Genomic DNA, 9,902 nt, shown 5'->3' with positions numbered 1-9,902 from the left:
CAAGGGTGTAATGAGTTAAATTATGTGTTCAAGATCCACAACTAGTTCTTTACATGGTAGTAATGCAAACCTAAGTCTCTTGACACTCATTCCGGGGTGCTTTTCATTTCCCAATGTGCTTATGGATGTTATTTTAGAAGTTATAAGATTCTTTTCTCTTCTGAGCCTCATAAAAAGGGTCCTGATAAAATAGCAATTAACCAATACCTTTGCCAATAGGTAGCTGAGAACTATGGGATATTCCTTTATTATCCATGTATTCATTCAGCAAATATTTATTGAGTGTTTTTGTGGCAGGCATTGTCCTAAGTGCTAGGGACATTCTAGGTAAGGGAGTCTTGACAATAAAGTAAATAGATCAAATATATTTTATGTCAAATATTGATGCATGCTATGGAGAAGAATATAGAAGGAAGGGCATTAGCATTGTCAGGAGGTTAAGATAGATACCTTAGGGTGGACAAAGAAAGTTTCCCTGAGAAGACAACATTTGAACACGAATATCCTAAGAATGGATGCAGAAATAAGGGAAGAATAAAAGAAGAGATAAAGAATGAATTAGAAGTGAGTTGCCAGTAGCTCTTGGATAGCCTGCTAGGCCTGATTCTATGGTCTTTTCTTGGACCCAAAAAGATAACAAGGACAGAGAGCTGGCAAGGCTGTTCTGCAAAGCAAAGAAGTCACAGGTCTGGCCGAACTGATGAGTAAGCTGAGGTAGAAGCCAGCAAATCTTGCCTCTCAAGAAGTAAACAACAGAAATAGATGGTTTAAGGACCAGAGTTTCCCACTTTCATAGCAGACTTTTAAATTTCTTGGCTTCTTTCTCTCTCACATAGATATCACACACTATACACACACATGCATAATACACATATACACAGGTGTGCATGCACACACATACAGCCATGCACACATATCAGTTCCTAACAAAATATCTGACAAGACACTCCCTCACTGTTTTTGGAGGCTTTGAGGCAAACTCTTAGGACTTCTATGATTTCACCAGGTTACTTATGGGGAGAAATCTATCAAGGCCAAGGAACTTGGTTGGGAGGTTGGGGGAAGAGTTATTTGAACACGCATAGTATGAAATCCTACCACTAAAACAAACAATCAAAAAAGACATGTAAAATAATTATTCTATCAAATTATCTAGCAATTGCCAGAGATTAATCTGTTTCTAGAACTCTGCCGGGCCCCTCTGATATCATCTAGGAAGGTCCAAGACACTGATGTAACTGTGTTATCCCACCTTTCATCCATCCTTTGAATCAACATGGGCCTCCTCCTGTATTTTCTATGGAAAACATGGGTTTTGGAGTCAGACCTGGGTTCAAATCCCAGCTCTGTGTTTGACAGAAACTTGTTTTTATGCTTAATTTTCTTAACTGTTTTGTTTTGGTTTTGGTTGTTTTGTTTTGTTTTTGTTTTTTTCAGCATTGCACAATTTCTCCTACCTGCTGTTTATTTCCAAGGACAGATCTGGTTTCCTTGACTACATTACTCAGTAAGCCACTTTATGAGTCCTTCTAGGGGCATTCTGGAGTAACAATGGACTGTCCCAAACTGCTTCCTAGGAGCTTTCTATTTCTTTGTCTCATACAGCCTTTTAAAACCCTGTCATCCCAAGAAATTCAGCTCTGGCTCAGCTAGCATACCATGTTCAGCAAAACAGAAGTTTCAGTCTCTCTGCTTCACTATCCCAGCTAATGATTTCCATCCTCAAGGCCACCTTAGGGTTTGAGATGACTGTGGAGTTCTAGGCCTCATGTCTGTGTCTGAAGGAGGAAAGGCAGAAGGACAAATAGGGGCTCCTCCAGGCTGAGTCATTACCCTTCAAGATGCCCTCCCAAAAGTGCCACTTATATCTCACTGGCTAACACTCTGTTACATGGCCACACATCACTGCAGGAAAGGCAGCAACATGTCCTGTTAAAAGTGAAGACCTATAATTAGGGAGGAAGAGAAGAATAGAAGTTTGATTGGGCCACCAGTGGTCCCTGCCAAAGTGCTGGAAGTCACCATTAAGGCATATGGAGATGGGAGGCCTCCCACACACATGGATCCCACATTAAATGAGGACCTCAAACCCTCATGCTTTTGCACCTTTACTCAGGCTCATCACCAGCCTGGAGGCTTATCTGCCCTTTTAAGCTAACTCTAGTCTTTCTTTGAGACAGCCCTGCTATGGTACCTCCAGAAAATCTTCCTTACCCACTGCCCTGTTCCCCACCCTTCAAGCTCTGGTTTTGCCTATTGCAGTGCTTTTCACATTCCTTGTAATTCTGTGTTAACTGATCTTGCCAGAGTAATAACCAGAATAAGAATACATCCGTGTGCTATACTAAGTGCCAGTCAATTTATTTATTCCCATTATTTCTCTCCTTTTCCCTGCTTTCTCTTTCTTGCTGCCCATTTTTCTTTCCATATTTTTCTTTGTCTCATTCCCTTGCCTGTTTCTTGGGCTTGCCAGGAGCATTGAAGGTAGGTCATCATTGAGTTCCACTGATGGTCTATAAGGTCAAAGAGTATCCTGATCCTGAATCCATTATATCAAAGCTTGGAAGCCAGAAATTGGTCACTAATGGGCCTAAAAAGTCAATACAGCTCCCAATCTGTCTTAACTTACTCTTAAGAAAGAATTTATGCTCTAGGAGAATCTGGTCCAAATTATGCCATTTCAATGTCCTTGATCTTGAGAAATGACAGAGTTTCCTTTATAAAATATTGTGACAAAGAGGGGGGAAAGTACAAAAAAATGCTGCATCCTTTGCAGAGTGCATGTAGATTTCACATGAGTTGTGGGTGTCCTTGTGTCACTTTGAGTAGCTTCTCCCAGTTGGGCCTTCAAGACCATACCCCCATGGTTGAGACAGATTACCAAGGAACCGGGAAAACTTCAGTCAGGAAGAAGTTATTGGGACACAGGCCTTCCTTCCATAAGTCCTCCTGGATCAGAAGGTCCTTACTCGTGTCTTGGTGTCACGTCTTAGAAATGGCCTATAGCAGGGGTGGAGACAGGGGTGGTAGGTGTGTAGATGAGTTCCCTAGGTGATGAGGTCTAGCTGCAAATGTCCCATGAAGAAAGGCCAAAAAGCATGGAAGAGAAAGTCTCTGATAGCACTGCCTGAAGCAATGAAGGACAAACGACTTCTTACAAGGTAGATTCAGATTTCATATCAATTTCTAGGTTTAACTCCCTTTTATTTATTATACTCAATCCTTTTGTAAAGTCGTGTTTATAAGCTCCTTACTTATCTTTGTGGGCTCTATAGTATAGAGGTCTCAGCTCAATACATGACCCACGGGTGAAAGCAGAAATAGTTTCTTTTTCCTCCTTCCCAACCCTGAGGTCAAGGAAGTAGCTGAAATTGTAATTGCTGAGGAGACCAGAAGTATTTACTTTTCTTAAGAAAGGTGATAATCTATAGCATAAGAAAAATCAGACAAAATTTCCTGCTAAAAAACTTATTAGGGTACAATGGAAAACCCCTAATATTTTGATCAGAAAACCTGGGTTTAGACCTCTGTCCAGCCACTTACTGAGTGACTCGGAACCATCTACTTAACCTTCCTGAGAATCAGTTATCTCCACTATAAAAGAGGGATTATAAAATCCACTTCAGAGTGATGTCATAAATATTGAATGGGATGTTACACCATAAATATAAATAAATAGCTTATATTAGAGTAGGTATCTATAAATGTACTTTTGAACCTGATTTCAGACCCTGGAAGAGAAAATGCCAGGGCAAAGACTCTTATACTCCTTTCCTAAAGCTAGGGAAGTTAGTTTACTCCTCACGAATACTTCAAGATACTGACATGATTTCACTAAACTGCTATCAATAAATTCGTATTGAGTAGCTAATATTACTCTCTCAAGCACTGGCGGGGAATGGGGTGGCATGGCGGGATACAGAGTCAGCTAAGTGAGATTTACTGTATTCAGGACCTTACAGTTTATGTGGGAGACAAGACTAACCCCCTAAAGAGCCATCAGCAAATAATAACCCTCATTCCAAAGGCTGGGGAGCCAATGTGTGTTTCTGCTAAGTTGCCGAATATATCTAATCTTTTTATATATTCAGTAACAGGTAGGAAAACTATGGCGAGGGTCCATACGTTCTCCGACAGATGCACCCATGTGAGATGGATTTATGCCAAAACTTCATTTATCATCTATCTGATCACAAAAAGTTCCCACTTTGACTGGTGGATCACAGTGGCATTTGACAACCTGGTGACCAGTGCCAATTCAGAGCCAATTCACTGTGCAGTAAATCCCTGAAAGGTCTGAGAATTTCCTTTTATCTAGTGCACGTGAAGTCTAGTAAATGGCCAAAGGCCCCTTTGGAGAAGGCTTGGAGGAATATTTACAGAATATGGTTGTAGCAGGGTTGCATGTTCATTCTCAAGGGAGACCAGCCTCCCCTTCATTCAAGTGGCTCAGGTTCTGTGATCTGGCTTATACCTGAAGAGTAAGAAGCTAAGGCTCTATTGTGCCCAGTCAAATTGAGTTCCTGGATGTGAGATCTAGAGTGTTTCTTTTATATAGAGGAAGTAATATTTTAGTAGCCTGCCCATCTATTTCACTCCTAGGGACACAATAATCAATTAGTCATGGTCAAAGAGCCCAGCAGGTTATTTGGTTTACCTCTTTATCCCTCCTTCCCATTATAGTGATCATGTCTACCTTGTCCCTAGCAGTTAAGAGCTAGTCCTTGGCCACAAATTTTCCAGCATCCCCATGGAAATCAGGGAGCATATCTACTAACTACATCTCCTCATGTGTAGTGAGGACGCCATAATGCTTTTCAAAGATGCTAGTGTTCTCATCATTAATATGTTACCCAATTTCTCCTCTTAACAAAAGGAAGAAATAAAGAGAATTGTCTAGGGCCTTTGGGAGGCTATAGTAAGAGTGTGGAGGAAGGGCATGCAGTTTGCATATGAGAAATTCACTCCCGTATTCCTATTTCATCAAACATTTGGAGTCAATCTACATTATGCTTCAACATCACTCAACATAGACCATTTTTGAGTCAAAATTTCAGCCAACCAATCAGGTAAATTAATTTTCAGAGATACTTCTAACATTAGATCTATCCTCTCTGCTACATGCACCAATATAATGAATTTGGTTTGATCCAGTTTTATATTCTGTCCTCCTCGTTTTGACACCCTTAGAATTCATTCCCATACATGTTCCATGCACATTCATGCTGCTATAAATTAGCAACATTTTGCATTTGTATCGGAGTATAAACAGAAATGGGGGCTGGGAGGCTTGAGGAGAATAGGCACCTTCACAAGGCACCCGTTCTAGGTGAGATTACTACTGGGTCTTTAACAAAGAAAGAGCTGATTTTGTCAGCTCCAGAAGAGCAGGTTGCTTCCTCTTACAGGCAAGGAGACTGGGGAGTTCAAATCTCAGTTTCAAACAAGTCAACCCAAGCAGAAACTTGGTGTGTTTATGACTTCAGCTTACATTATGACTGTACAACACAGCTAAATTTCAAGTGTAATATTCATCACGACTTGCCTTGTACATGGGAAGAGATTCTTTTGGGCTCTCTATAAAAGCACACTGGTTGTATGAACACCTGAGTTGCAAATTTAAACTTATCATTATCTATGTGTGACTTCTGCAGTGCAGTTAGAAGCATCTATTCCAGGTTACAGTTCTTATAATTATTATTACTGCCATGTAAGTCAAATCCAGTAGCTACTTTGTCCCCAAGACACTTAGGACAATAAGCACTTTATCACAATCAATCGTAGCTGACAATTTTATCATATTATCGTTGCACAGTATGGATTTGCCATTGGCAAGGAGTTCAACATTGTGTTCAGAGCCAGCAAAAAAACCAAACCAGGCCCAGACATTTTTGAGGGTCTTTTTCTTCTAAACACTTCCATTACCAGCATTTTATCAGCCAGTGTCCAATCAGAAAAACAGACCACAGTAAGTATATCAACAGGAAAATAATTTAATTAATTACACAAGTACTGGTGGCCTGAAAAAGCAAAAAGAAAACATTGAGCTATTACGTTGCTAATAACTAGAGGAAGCAGCTACCAAGCTAGGGTTTGGGGGACAAGAGGAAGAGGCTGAGGTTATCAGATCAGAAGCTTGAGGGAGGACCCTCAAGAAGCTGAACCCTCAAGGGCTTATACCACTGAGGAGTAGACATAATTGAATGCAGCTGGTCCCTCAGGAATTCATAACAAGAACCCAGAGAGCTGAGACTCAGACCTCAGAAGAGGTTTGCTGCTTCTGCCCTCACAGCTACTGGTGGTATCTCTGAGGAGTCACTCTAAGGCTGAAAGGCACTGAAAGGAGCTGGAGGACAGAACTAATTGCTGCCTTCAGAGTGAAATGTTCTTGCTGAGCATTGCTGATAGGTCCAGAAGTAAGTTGGAAAGCAGAATTACCTTCCAATTTCCTTCTAGAATTTCCTACTGCAGAACCTAACAAGAACACAGATGACAAAGAAGAAGGTTGTTAGCAGAGTCCGAACACTGGCGTTACAGAGCAGAAACTACAAGGGTGTACTTAGAAATCAAAGGCAGCAGCTTAATTACTAGTACAAATATATCTTACTAAAACTGACACAAGAAAAATAGAAAACCTTTATGTTCTGACCAGTAAATGATTTAAGAAGTCAAAAGTCTTCCTATAAAGCAACCTACAAGCCCAGATGGCTTCACTGGCAGGTGCTACCAATTAGTCAAGGAAAAAATAATTCCAATTATACACAACCTTTTCCTAACTCATTATATGAAGCTAGAATAACTTTTTTTTATCAAACTCAACAAGGATAGTACAGAGAAAATTATATTTCTATTTCATTCATAAAAAAAAAATCCTACACAAAAGACTAGTAAGATGAATTCAGCAACATATAAAAATGGATAATGTATCTTACCAAATTGGATTTATTCAAAAAATGCAAAGTTGATTAAATGTTAGAATATCAATTAGTGTCACCCAATACAGTAACATGTTAAAGAAAATATAATCCAAACATCTCAATTGATGGATAATAAAAGTGCTTGATAAAATTCAATGTCCATTCATAATTTTTTTAAATACTTTGAGGCTTAGGAATAGAAATCATTTGTCTGGTATGACAAAGTTTATCTATTTAAAAAATTATCAATAATATACTACCAAAGTGTTAAACTAGGAAAGTTTCCCCTTTGAGATGTGGGCCAAATGAAAGAGTTTTCTACCACCATTTCTTTTCAACACTTTATTAGATGTGCCAGCCCATGCAGTGAGACAAAAACAATACTGTCATGGGGTGCCTGGGTGACTCAGTCAGTTTAGCATCCGACTTTGGCTCAGGTCATGATCTCAAGATTTGTGAGTTTGAGCCCTGTGTTCAGCTCTATGCTGACAGCTCAGAGACTGGAGCCTGCTTCAGATTCTGTGTCTCCCTCTGTCTCTGCCCCTCCCTGGCTCACATTCTGTCTCTCTCTCTCTCAAAAATAAAATAAACTTTAAAAATACTGTCATTAAACACAGATAATATGATTGTGTACATTAAAAATCTAGAAGAATTCACAAATTAATTCTTTGAATTAGTAAGAAAATTTCAGGGTTTGCATACACACACACACACACACACACACACACACACACATATATATAATCGTCAATGTACAAAAACCCATGGTACAAACCATTCTGAGATAAGACAGTAGTTTCTATTGGACTAACATTCTCACAGATAACACATACAAAATACTTAAAAACCTACTATTTATGGGTACAGAGGGCAACCAAAAGCAGCCAGAAACTGGTCTATTTTTGCCCAAGTATACTCTATGGTCTACATAACATGAGACATCTAGATGTGAAACAGAAAGTTTGACTGGCTTACTCACTTACTGGCTTAAAGAGTCAGGAAATGGGCTTCCATAGCAGCTGAATAGTAAAATCAAATTTCTGTAAAAAAGTGAGACATGAGGAGAGCCTCCAAATCTACACATAATTCCACCTAAATCATTGTCCAACCCCTGAACTTTATACAGGAGAGGTTCTCAGGAGACCAATGGGAACCAACAGCAGCATGGCCGAAAGAACTGAACCAGAGCAAGGATTTCAACTATTGCCTACTGCAGAAGAAATAGTTCGGAGTTTCAGCGCAGCCAAGTTAATGACTTGCTAGAACAAAAATAAACATTCTTCAAAGAAAGATAAGGAATATAGTCTCTATAATTTATCATTGACAAAGTCTAGGTACAATAAAAATTATCAGACAGGGGCAGACTCAGTCAGTTAAGTGTCTGGCTCATAAGTTCCAGCCCTGCATCAGGCTCTGTGCTGATCGCATGGAGACTGCTTGGGATTCTTTATCCCTCCCTCTCTCTCTGCCCCTCCCCACTCATGTGCTCAAACTAAATAAACTTAATAGAAAAATTGTTTTAGTTACTAGACATTTGGGGGTGGGGGAATAAACAGAAAAATGTGACCTAGAGTCAAGGAAAAAAATGTTGTCTATAAAAACCAAACTCTAGATCCCAGATGTTAGCATTAACAGAAAAGAATTTAAAGAAACTATTATAGAGGCACCTAGGTGGCTCAGTCAATTGAGCATCTGACTCTTGATTTTGACTCAGGTCATGGTCTCGGGGTCATGGGATCAAGCCTTGCATAGAGATCTGTCCTGAGCATGGAGCCTGCTTAATTCTTTCTCTCCCTCTGCCCCTTTCCCCTGCTTGTACTGTCTCTCTCTCAAATAAAAAAAAATTTAAAAAGAAACTATTATAAATATGTTCAAAGACTTTAAGAAGCTAATATCATAATGAACAAACAGATAGGGATCTCAGCAGAAAAATGGAAATTACAGAAAAGGACTAAATGAAAATTTACATCATAATTATGGTATCTAAAATGAGAAGGCACTGTATATTAACAGCATATTGGAGATAACAGAAGATAAGTTCAGTGATTTTATTGATAAATCATTAGAAAGTATCAAATCTGAAGAAAGAAAGGGCAAAATGTTTTTGAGAAAGGAACAAAATCTCAATGACCAGCAGGAAAATATTAAGGAACCTAACATTCATGCAATGCAATGAGAGTCCCAGAAGGAGAGGAGAGAAAAACTAGAGAAGAATAAATATTTAAAGAAATATGGGGAAAACTTTCCAAATTTATGTGAAAAACATAATCTATACATCTAAGGAGGTCAGCAAATCCTGTAGAGGATAAATCTTATGAAAACCACATGTAGGTGAATTATAGTAAAAACGTTGAAAAGTAATGATAAATTGATAATCTTGAAAGCAAAGGGAAATGATGTATTGCATACAGAGAACAAACAGTAGGATTTATGGCTGAGTTTCTCATTAAAAAAAAAAAAAAAAAAAAAAAAAAAAAAAAAAAAAAACAATGAAAGCCAGAAGACCACGTAAAGACATCTTTAAATGGTCAAAAAGAAAAAAAAAAAAATCTATCATCCCAGAATTCTATATCAAATGAAAATACTTTTACAAAGTGATGCTGAAATTTTTAGGACAAAGAAAACTGAAAGAATTAACTGGCCATGAACCTGAACTATAAGAAATGCAAAACAAGTTTCTTCAGGTTGGAGGGAAATGATGCCAGATGGAAACTAGAACTTACTGGGAAGAATAAAAGCACCAAAAATGGCTAATAGTGGGTGAACATAACAGAATATTTTTTGTTTCTTCTTTCTAACATCCTTTTAAAAGTACATAACTGTTTTTAAAAAATGATGACACTGTATTGTGGGATTCTTAACATATGTAGATGTAATATATAAAGCATCAACAACACAAAGAACTCCGGAGAGAATTAACAGACTATACTCTTGTAAGACTCAAATTTTAGGTGAAGAGATAAAATATTAATTCTAAAAATACTC

Source organism: Panthera pardus, unplaced genomic scaffold (genome assembly GCF_024362965.1).
Source record: "Panthera pardus isolate Hobbes unplaced genomic scaffold, ASM2436296v1 HiC_scaffold_13, whole genome shotgun sequence".
Taxonomy (NCBI): Eukaryota; Metazoa; Chordata; class Mammalia; order Carnivora; family Felidae; genus Panthera; species Panthera pardus.
Note: the sequence above shows the minus strand (reverse complement) of the source record.